This window comes from Salmo trutta, chromosome 10, assembly GCF_901001165.1.
Source record: "Salmo trutta chromosome 10, fSalTru1.1, whole genome shotgun sequence".
Classification (NCBI taxonomy): Eukaryota; Metazoa; Chordata; class Actinopteri; order Salmoniformes; family Salmonidae; genus Salmo; species Salmo trutta.
Window position 1 is genome coordinate 39321168 of NC_042966.1, and position 12459 is coordinate 39333626.

The 12459-nt window shown below is 41.6% G+C and overlaps 1 long non-coding RNA gene across 1 annotated transcript in view; it reads left to right on the forward strand.

The window, feature by feature from the left end:
- Nucleotides 1-12459, forward strand: part of LOC115201708 (uncharacterized) — a 65659-nt gene that overhangs the window by 52860 nt on the left and 340 nt on the right. The window contains exon 4 of the long non-coding RNA XR_003879795.1: nucleotides 12186-12272. This is a non-coding gene — a long non-coding RNA (uncharacterized LOC115201708). The remainder of the gene's footprint in view (nucleotides 1-12185; nucleotides 12273-12459) is intronic.

Consider the following 12459-nt stretch of genomic DNA (forward strand, 5'->3'; position numbering starts at 1 on the left):
TAATCAATTAGCAGCTGACTCTGAGAGTGACCTCTGCTCTGGTCCTTACCATCTCCTATCAGTGATTTCTCTCATCGCTCATCTCAAAGGGATCTTTGTCTCGTCTGCGGCAATGATCTTTTGGCGTGTGGTTACACTACAGTAATTACAGTCATATGTTTTAGTTTTTTTGTGAAATAAAGATGCTGGGTTATGATACAGAAACAGATTGAATGTCAACTTCTCTGCCTGCTAATCCAACGTGTTTGCCAAGAAAGTGGTAATGTTGTTTTCTCTCTCTGAGACACAGTTTGGAAGTGTTCCAGAATTTTTTTTTATTATTATTCATTGTGCAAGTGTCTCACACTCTCTCACAGAAGAGCTGAATGTTGTATTTTAACTCTGCAGTACGGTTGAGCGCATACCACGGAGAAAAACACACATTAGTCATTTTGAATGTCTGACAAGCTTCCCGTTTGTTATGACATGGGTTCCCAAAGTTTATCACTCAGGCCTCCCTTCTATCACTGCGACGTCTTTTCCTATGGGCACAAGTTCTGTTCGTGACACAAACTGTTCACACCCCTCTTATTGGTGGATAGAACACACTGCGTGTTTAAAGCTGATTTCCTGTAATTCTACCCATTTTGTCAAGCGGTGCAGAGAAATGTTTGCTGTTTTAAAGCTAATTTCCTGCAATTCTATACATTTTGCCATGTCTAAAGTGTATTCGTGTCATATCTGAGTGACTCGAACATTACAACAAAATCTATGGGCTAAAAACGTTAGCTGACATGGGCTAGTTGATCTGGACATTTCTGACAAGTTATAAATATCTCTCTAAGGTTTGTAATGACTGACAGGACAAGAGGAACTGGTGATGCACTACCTAATTTTCGAAATTGCCCCTCGTGCATTCTACTATTAAAAACGTTCAAGAGTAAGTTGAAAGCCCGACTGAGTGATCCGCACCCCACCGTTTGGGAAGCACTGTATTATGATGTGACCACCCGAACCACTGCCTGTTCACCCCGCTACCATCCAGAAGGCGAGGTCGGTACAGGTGCATCAAAGCTGGGACCGAGAGACTGAAAAACAGCTTCTAATCTCAAGGCCATCAGACTGTTAAACAGCCATCACTAACACAGAGAGGCTGCTGCCTACACACAGATTTTAAAGCACTTGGCCACTTTAAAAGAAATAGATCACTAGTCACTTTAATAATGTTTACATAGCTTGCATTACTCATCTCATAAACTATACTTTATACCATCTATTGCATCTTGCCTATGCCGCTCGGCCATTGCTCATCCATATATTTATATCAAATCAAATGTATTTGTCACATACACATGGTTAGCAGATGTTAATGCAAGTGTAGCGAAATGCTTGTGCTTCTAGTTCCGACCATGTAGTAATATCTAACAAGTAATATAACCTAACAATTCCACAACAACTACCTTATACACACAAGTGTAAAGGAATGAGATATGAGATGAGTAATGTAGGGTATGAGAACATTATATAAAGTGGCATTGTTTAAAGTGGCTAGTGATACATTACATCAAGATGGCAAGATGCAGTAGATGGTATAGAGTACAGTATATACATATGGGATGAGTAATGTAGGGTATGTAAACATTATATAAAGTGGCTAGTAATAAATTGATTACATACATTTTTCCATTATTAACGTGGCTGGAGTTGAGTCAGTATGTTGGCAGCAGCCACTCAATGTTAGTGATGGCTGTTTAACAGTCTGATGGCCTTGAGATAGAAGCTGTTCAGTCTCTCAGTCCCCGCTTTGATGCACCTGTACTGACCTCGCCTTCTGGATAATAGCGGGGTGAACAGGCACCTGGTGATGCGTTGTGCAGACCTCACTACCCTCTGGAGAGCCTTCCGGTTATGGGCGGAGCAGCTGCCGTACCAGGCGGTGATACAGCCCGACAGGATGCTCTCGATTGTGCATCTGTAAAAGTTTGTGAGTGTTTTTGGTGACAAGCCGAATTTCTTCAACCTCCTGAGGTTGAAGAGGCGCTGCTGCGCCTTCTTCACCACATTGTCTGTGTGGGTGGACCATTTCAGTTTGTCCGTGATGTGTACGCCGAGGAACTTAAAACTCTCCACCCTCTCCACTACTGTCCCGTCAATGTAGATAGGGGGCTGCTCCCTCTGCTGTTTCCTGAAGTCCACGATCATCTCCTTTGTTTTGTTGACATTGAGTGTGAGGTTATTTTCCTGACACCACACTCCGAGGGCCCTCACCTCCTCCTCACCTCCTCCCTGTAGGCTGTCTCGTCGTTGTTGATAATCAAGCCTACCACTGTAGTGTCATCTGCAAACTTGATGATTGAGTTGGAGGTGTGCATGGCCACGCAATCGTGGGTGAACAGGGAGTACAGGAGAGGGCTGAGAACACACCCTTGTGGGGACCCAGTGTTGAGGATCAGCTGGGTGGAGATGTCGTTACCTACTCTCACCACCTGGGGGCGGCTCTTCAGGAAGTCCAGGACCCAGTTGCACAGGGCGGGGTCGAGACCTAGGGTCTCGAGCTTAATGACGAGTTTGGAGGGTACTATGGTGTTAAATGCTGAGCTGTAATCGATGAACAGCATCCTTACATAGGTATTCCTCTTGTCCAGGGCTAGTAATAAATTGATTACATACATTTTCCATTATTACGTCGTCTGTGGACCTATTGGGGCGGTAAGCAAATTGGAGTGGGTCTAGGGTGTCAGGTAGGGTGTCAGGTAGGGTGGAGGTGATATGGTCCTTGACTAGTCTCTCAAAGCACTTCATGATGGCGGAAGTGAGTGCTACAGGGCGGTAGTCATTTAGCTCAGTTACCTTAGCTTTCTTGGGAACAGGAACAATGGTGGCTCTCTTGAAGCATGTGGGAACAGCAGACTGGGATAAGGATTGATTGAATATGTCTGTAAACACACCAGCCAGCTGGTCTGCGCATGCTCTAAGGATGCGGCTAGGGATGCCATCTGGGCCGGCAGCCTTGCGAGGGTTAACACCTTTAAATGTTTTACTCACGTTGGCTGCGGTGAAGGAGAGCCCGCATGTTTTGGTAGCGGGCCGTGTCGGTGGCACTGTATTGTCCTCAAAGCGAGCAAAAAAGTTGTTTAGTCTGTCTGGGAGCAAGGCATCGTGATCCGCGACGGGGCTGATTTTTCTTTTGTAGTCCGTGATTGACTGTAGACCCTGCCACATACCTCTCGTGTTTGAGCCGTTGAATTGCGACTCCATTTTCTATCTATACTGATGCTTAGCTTGTTTGATTGCCTTGCAGAGGGAATAGCTACACTGTTTGTATTCGGTCATGTTTCCAGTCACCTTGCCCTGATTAAAAGCAGTGGTTCGCGTTCAGTTTTTGCGGGAATACTGCCATCATTCTACGGTTTCTGGTTGGGTAATGTTTTAATAGACGCTGTGGGTACAACATCACCGATGCACTTGTTAATAAACTCGCACACCGAATCAGCGTATTCATCAATGTTGTTGTTCGCCGCAATGCGGAACATATCCCAGTCCACGTGATCGAAGCAATCTTGAAACGTGGAGTCTGATTGGTCGGACCAGCGTTGAACAGACCTGAGCTCGGGTGCTTCCGGTTTTAGTCTCTGTCTATTGGCTGGGAGCAACAAAATGTCGTGGTCAGCTTTTCCGAAGGGAGGGTGGGGGAGGGGCTTATATGCGTCGCGGAAGTTAGAATAACAGTGATCTAGGGTTTTACCAGCCCTGGTAGCACAATCGATATGCTGATAGAATTTGGGGAGCCTTGTTTTCAGATTAGCCTTGTTAAAAATCCCCGGCTACAATAAATGCAGCCTCAGGATATGTGGTTTCCAATTTACACTGAGTCCAATGAAGTTCTTTCAGGGCCGTCGATGTGTCTGCTTGGGGGGGAATATACACGACTGTGATTATGATCGAAGAGAATTCTCTTGGTAGATAATGCGGTCGGCATTTGATAGTGAGTCAGGTGAACAAAAGGACTTGAGTTCCTGTATGTTGTTATGATCACATATTCTTATTCCATTCCTTACTTAAATTTGTGTGTATTAGGTTGTTGTTGTGGAATTGTTAGATATTGCAATACTGTCGGAACTAGAAGCACAAGCATTTCGCTACACTCACATTAACATCTGCTAACCATGTGTATGTGACCAATAACGTTTGATTTGATTTGGTTTGTCCCTGGTGGTCTTGTGGTTAAGATTCAGAGCTCTCACTGCCGCGGCCCGGGTTTGATTCCTGGTCAGAGAGTGAATAGCTTTATTTGGCGCAGCGGTCTAAGGCACTGCATCTCAGTGCTAGAGGTGTCACTACAGACCCTGGTTCGATTCCAGGCTGTATCACAACTGACTGTGATTGGGAGTCCCATAGGGTTAGGGATTGGCTGGGGTAGGCCGTCATTGTGAATAAGAATTTGTTCTTAACTGACTTGCCTAGTTAATAAAGGACACCATTTTTTTCTGTTACTGATTAAACTGTCATTGTTGAATTAGCCTATGTAGTGGAATGTATTAATTGTGTTGACGTACAGTACACTGTTCGGCCAAAGCATGCATTAAAACTTTTACCTGATGTCTGTCACAATACAATGCCATTGATTTCTAATATCATGATGTACTCACCATCCAGTAGGCTAAATATCCAAGGTATAAATGTCTTTATTTTTTGCATAACAGTAGCCTATATTTATCTCAAGTTAATGGTGTGAAAAATAATAGTTAACAAAGTACTTAATCGGTGCAAAATGCCAAAGTGAGTCGCTGTGTACAAAGAATTCCTTGAGTGAATGATTAGCAAACCGTTCAAGCCTAGTTAATTAGAGAGTTGCCGAGGTCAAAGAGAACAAAAGTCAGACAATTGCAAATGGTTAGCAAGGATGTATTTCATTCTAAAATCAAATCCCTGTTTGTTTCTTTCTTGAATCAATGCTACAGGTTAAGTTGTTAGCGACTGTAACACTTTAGTCAACAACCCACACAGCAAGCTAACCAGGCACATTGTTGAATCAATTTACAAATTCACCATATCATCAGTATTTTTGAATTCTATTGCTTGAAGTATTCTGGCTAACACCTAGCTCTCCAAGTCCTCCTGACTTCAGAGTCTGGAATAGCTCTCTGATGGGGCCGGCACAATGCGTCGATAATGACGGAGGGGCTGTGCTTTAACTGGTTGGCTCTCCTCTGTGTCTTTTTCACTCAAACACAGCCCTCGAGCGCTGCCCCCCCCCCCATCCAATACAACGGTTAGAACATTTGAGAGAACCAATCAAACCCCTCGCACAATTTCTGAGCGATTATATTGCATTAACAAAACCGTGTCCTTTCCAGACCAGTGTGTCGCAGTTCTCCCTGTACTTTGAGTTACATGGGTCGCGTCAGCCAGGCTTTGCTTGAAGAGCCTGAGCTGTGTAAGAACAGTTGAAGTTAAAATGACTGACTGCACTTGGTGACCCTCCCCTCATTACAGAAGGTGAAATGTGAAGTTATTACAGCAAAGTGATGTTTTCAGACATGCCATCAGCCAACGTCAACAGAGACACAGATTTTTGGCAGGAACCTGTTCGTGAACATTTCCAATATTCTGAGTCCCAAATGTTACCCTATTCTCTATCTAGTGCACTACTTTTGATGGACTCTGGTCTAAAGTAGTGCACTACATAGGGAATAGGGTGCCATTTGGAACAAATAACCATGACAGTTCTCTGCCAATGAGCTCTTTGTGTCTTTGTGTTTCCACATCGCTAGGAGTATGGTGTACTTGTAACCTGAGCTAATGTTTAGTCAACTACTAATTTGACTCTCAGAAGAAGTTATGTGAACTTTCGTGTCCTTGGTGAAATGAAATACAATGAAAGGAAGGATTGGCAGACAGAGGGATGACGGAATGGAGTGTTATACTGTGGTGGTGTGATGTTTATGTACAGTGCATTCAGAAAGTATTCAGAACTCTTGACTTTTTCCACACTTTGTTACATTACAGCTGTCACGTCCTGACCATAGTAAGATGTTATTTTCTATGGTAGAGTAGGTCAGGGCGTGACAGGGGGTGTTTTTCTATGTTTTGTATTTCTATGTCGGGTTTGTTTGGGATGATCTCCAATTAGAGGCAGCTGGTCCTCGTTGTCTCTAAATGGAGATCATACTTAAGTAGGGGATTTTTCCACCTGGGTTTGTGGGAGATTAATTTTGAGTAGTGTATGTTTCACCTCTGTGTCACGGTTTGTTGTTTTTTGTCATTCAGTTTATTTATGTATTGCAGAGTTTCACAGTATAAATAAAATGTGGAACGACACACGCTGCACTTTGGTCCGCTCATTCCTACGACAACCGTGACAACAGCCTTATTCTAAAATGGATTACATTGTTTTTTTCATCATCAATTTACAAACAATAACCCATAATGATGAAGCAAAAACAGGTTTTTAGAAATGTTTGCAAATGTATTAAAAATAATAAACTGAAATACCACATTTACATAAGTATTCAGACCCTTTACTCAGTACTTTGTTGAAGCACCTTTGGCAGCGATTTCAGCCTCAAGTCTTCTTGGGTATGGCGCTACAAGCTTGACACACCTGTATTTGGGGAGTTTCTCCCATTCCTCTCTGCAGATCCTGTCAAGCTCTGTCAGGTTGGATGGGAGCGTCACTGCACAGCTATTTTCAGGTCTCTCCAGAGATGTTCGATCGGGTTCAAGTCTGGGCTCTGGCTGGGCCACTCAAGGACATTCAGAGACTTGTCCTGGAGCCACTCCTGTGTTGTCTTGGCTGTGTGCTTAGGGTTGTTGTCCTGTTGGAAGGTGAACTTTTGCCCCAGTCTGATGTCCTGAGCACTCTGGAGCAGATATTCATCAAGGATCTCTCTGTACTTTGCTCCGTTTATCTTTGCCTTGATCCTGACTAGTCTCCCAGTCCCTGCCACTGAAAAACATCCCCACAGCATGATGCTGTCACCACCATTTTTCACCGTCAACTGTGGGACCTTATGTAGACACGTGTTTGCCTTTCCAAATCATGTCCAATCAATTGAATTTACCACAGGTGGACTCCAATCAAGTTGTAGAAACATCTCAAGGATGATCAATGGAAACAGTATGCACCTGAGCTCAACTTCGAGTCTCATAGCAAAGGGTTTGAATACTTATGTAAATAAGGTATTTCTGTTTTAAATGTTTTATACATTTGCAAACATTTCTAAAACCTGTTTTGATGAGGAAATATCTTTATTTCATCCATTTTAGAATAAAATGAATAAAAAGGATCAGCTCAGCGGTGAAAAAGCATGTCAATATCTTTATCCGGTCAAGCAGTAGAGATGCTATTAGTCAAGGAACATTATTTTTCAGTAGCGTACAATTCTTCTCTTTATCTAGTTTAAATATAGGTTATGTCATGACCATGGATAGTTTTGTAGGTTATGTGTCGTTTTGTAGTCTTCTAAGAGGATGGTGTGAGTTAGTAGGTTAGAGTAAGATATGTGATTGCCATTACAAAGTTCATGTTTATAACCCATTAGCCTCTTCTGTTTCCAGCTGCTTACATCTCAGATGTGTGATTTCTCCTCTTCCTCCTCAAATCCTCCTCCTCCTGCTCAATTCCTCCTCCTCCTCCCCTTCCTCCTCCACCTCCTCCTCCTTCTCCTCCTCCTTCCCTTCCTCTTCCTCATCTTCCTCATCCTCTTCCTCATCTTCTTCCTCCTCCTATTCATTCTCATCCTCCTCTGCTGCCCACTCTGGAAACCTTAATGAGGAAATAACCTTTTGTTTGAAACTGTGTAAACATATTTAATTTCACCATTTTGTTTGATATTCTCGGGGCTATTGAACAGAAAATCTGCAGTAATAATACGTGTTTGGAATCCATGCTCAATAATTATACTGGATTCTATTATTCTATTATAAAGAGAGCTCATGTCTACATTTCAAATGGGCACTCTGTTCCCTATGTAGTACGCTACTTTTGACCAGGGCCCTATGGGTAGTGCACTATAGAGGGAATAAGGTGCCATTTGGGATGTAGACATGAGCTCGTATTGGTGTTGTTAATTAAACCCTCTCTTTAAATAAACACACATCTCGCAATTGATCATTATAATCTGTTAACTGTAGAATAATTAATTATAAGCACAATTTACATGTTAATATGTCAAGTGGTTAATAATTTTCAAGAGGGAGGAGGAGGGAGGGTCCACATGCTTCATTTGCAACATTAATTAAGCAAAGTCATTATGGAGCTAATTAGCTGATCTTAAAAGGATCTTGGTTTTATTGTAATTTACTATCAAAGTGACAATCAGCTGCTTTCTTGAAAAGGGGGGAATGTTCTTTCAAGGAAGCCACATGAGTGATTATTAATGTTATCTAGTGAAGTTAGGCTACATCTATCAAAGACCTTAAGTATCTGTCTCCTTGTCAGATAATTTATTTGATGTGCTACTTTTCACGTGGTGGCTTGATTTGTTTTAAATAGTATCCAATTATCTACAGTATAATATAATGTAGATACAAAAACATTCAAAGGCCATTTTCTCAAAAGTGAGGTTACAAGTTTATCAACTTTCAAAGCAGAATTACTTTCCCATTATTCCTCAAATGCAGTGTATGATATACCATTTTGTAGCTCTTTGTCTCTGCTTTTATCCAATGTAAAAAAAATTATAATAAAAAAAATCTAATTTTGCTGCATAAGACTGAATCAAGGCGGTCGGTCACATAATGACTCTGTATGCAGTGCAATTCACGAGAACTAGGCCTTGTGTACCTTATTCATGAGTACACAGTGGACTCTGAGGACGTTCTGGAAGCTTGTTGAAATTCATGACGCAGGGTTGAATCAGGGTTGAATCAGGGTTGAATCAGGGTTGAATCAGGGTTGAATCAGAGTTGAATCAGGGTTGAATCAGGATTGAATCAGGGTTGAATCAGGATTGAATCAGGGTTGAATCAGGGTTGAATCAGTGTTGAATCAGGGTTGAATCAGGGTTGAATCAGGTTTGAATCAGTGTTGAATCAGGGTTGAATCAGGGTTGAATCAGTGTTGAATCAGTGTTGAATCAGAATTGAATCAGGGTTGAATCAGGGTTGAATCAGGGTTGAATCAGGGTTGAATCGGGGTTGAATCAGGGTTGAATCAGGGTTGAATCAGGTTTGAATCAGTGTTGAATCAGGGTTGAATCAGGTTTGAATCAGGGTTGAATCAGTGTTGAATCAGGGTTGAATCAGGTTTGAATCAGGGTTGAATCAGGGTTGAATCAGGGTTGAATCAGGGTTGAATCAGTGAACTGTTGTTCCATTAGCAGGGGGTCTCGTCATTTTACATTCTGTTTGTGGTCGTTAGCTTTTTCTTTCTCTTTAAAGGTGCAATCAGCAATATTACCGCTATATATAGTCGTTCGAGTTAGTGATAGCCATTTTAAAAATTATTACAGATTGTGGCTTTAAATCCTAAACTCGAAGGTCTTTCGAAACTCTGTCAGCCTCCTCGTGTTCCTTTCATCCAAACTTCAGGCTTTAGTGCACTACTTTTGATAGCGCTCTGGTCAATAGTAGTGCACTAAATAGGGAATAGGGATCCAGTGTGTGGTGCAGATTGTACTGACAGAAGTTGTTGATTTAATGTCATTCTACACCACAAGACTTTGTCATCTGGTACATTTTCTCTTGCTTTTCTTTTGTTCCCTCTGCCAATTTCCCTTCTTTTTACTCATGCTACTGATAATTGAAGCAATACATCCCGCTGAAGATCATATACAGCACTCATTTAAATAATTTATTAAATTGAAACCAAGTAACTGTTTTTTCATTTCCTAGAACCCTGATCCATCATGATATGATACTGATCCACCCTGATATGATACTGATCCATTGTGATATGATACTGATCCACCTTGATATGATACTGATCCATTGTGATATGATACTGATCCACCTTGATATGATACTGATCCATTGTGATATGATACTGATCCACCTTGATATGATACTGATCCACCTTGATATGATACTGATCCATCTTGATATGATACTGATCCGCCTTGATATGATACTGATCCACCTTGATATGATACTGATCCACCTTGATATGATACTGATCCACCTTGATATGATACTGATCCACTGTGATATGATACTGATCCACTGTGATATGATACTGATCCACCTTGATATGATACTGAACTACCTTGATATGATACTGATCCATCTTGATATGATACTGATCCATCTTGATATGATACTGATCCACCCTGATATGATACTGATCCACCTTGATATGATACTGATCCACCTTGATATGATACTGATCCACCTTGATATAATACTGATCCACTCTCCTTCCAGACTCACATTAAGCATCTCCAATCCAAAATTAAATCTAGAATCGTCTTCCTATATCGCAACAAAGCATCCTTCACTCATGCTGCCAACCATACCCTCGTAAAACTGACCATCCTACCGATCCTCGACTTCGGTGATGTCATCTATAAAATAGCCTCCAACACTCTACTCAACAAACTGGATGCAGCCTATCACAGTGCCATCCGTTTTGTCACCAAAGCCCCATACACTACCCACCACTGCAACCTGTACGATCTCGTTGGTTGGCCCTCGCTTCATACTCGTTGCCAAACCCACTGGCTACAGGTTATCTACAAGTCTCTGCTAGGTAAAGCCCCGCCTTATCTCAGCTCACTGGTCACCATAGCAGCACCCACTCGTAGCACGCACTCCAGCAGGTATATCTCACTGGTCACCCCCAAAGTCAATTCCTCCTTTGGTCGTCTTTCCTTCCAGTTCTCTGCTGCCAATGACTGGAACGAACTGCAAAAATCTCTGAAGCTGCAGACTCATATCTCCCTCACTAGCTTTAAGCACCAGCTGTCAGAGCAGCTCACAGATCACTGCACCTGTACATAACCCATCTGTAAACAGCCCATCTATCTACCTACCTCATCCCCATACTGTATTTATTTATTTATCTTGCTCCTTTGCATCCCAGTATCTCTACTTGCACATTCATCTTCTGGACATCCTACCATTCCAGTGTTTAATTGCTGTATTGTAATTACTTCGCCACCATGGCCTATTTATTGCCTTAACTTACCTCATTTGCACTCACTGTATATAGACTTTTTGTTTTCTTTTGTTCTACTGTATTATTGACTGTATGTTTTGTTTATTCCATGTGTAACTCTGTGTTGTTGTATGTGTCGAATTGCTATGCTTTATCTTGGCCAGGTCGCAGTTGCAAATGAGAACTTGTTCTCAACTAACCTACCTGGTTAAATAAAGTGAAATAAAAAAATATGATACTGATCCACCTTGATATGATACTGATCCACCTTGATATGATACTGATCCATCTTGATATGATACTGATCCATCTTGATATGATACTGATCCATCTTGATATGATACTGATCCATCTTGATATGATACTGATCCACCTTGATATGATACTGATCCACCTTGATATGATACTGATCCATCTTGATATGATACTGATCCACCTTGATATGATACTGATCCACCCTGATATGATACTGATCCATCTTGATATGATACTGATCCATCTTGATATGATACTGATCCATCTTGATATGATACTGATCCACCTTGATATGATACTGATCCATCTTGATATGATACTGATCCACCTTGATATGATACTGATCCACCTTGATATGATACTGATCCACCTTGATATGATACTGATCCATCTTGATATGATACTGATCCACCTTGATATGATACTGATCCACCTTGATATGATACTGATCCATCTTGATATGATACTGATCCATCTTGATATGATACTGATCCACCTTGATATGATACTGATCCATCTTGATATGATACTGATCCATCTTGATATGATACTGATCCATCTTGATATGATACTGATCCATCGTGATATGATACTGAGCTGAAAGTGTAAAACCTTATCACCGCTATGCATTTTTACTGTATTGTGAAGTCAGACAAAAATAACCTTGTGGCATTACACCTGAAGATACAATCTCTTGTGAAATTACACTCTACTGACTGATCACAGTGTGTATGACATTTGGAAGCATGGTATTCTTTGTTCCTTGACCCAGGGTCATATAGGTAACAATAATTAACTAAACAATATGACTTATCTTCAATTTCTCCCTTCGCTCTATGTCGTTGTCCCCCAGGTGAGAAGGTGACCGTGTTCCCTATCCTGGACATTGACCAGAGCAACATCGTGGACACTAACGGAGAAGGAGATGCCTTTGTGTGAGGTACAGTACACTAGTCTGTCTCCTCCCTGGTTTCTCCTTGGTTTCTCCCTGGTTTCTGCCAATCATCCTCACCACGTACATAGATGCCAACTTAACCAATTATGTCCTTGTTCCATTTCTACATTTTTCACCAGCCCTCCCTAGTCATTCAAACTGTGCTCTGTCAAATGATATATTAAGGAGTGAC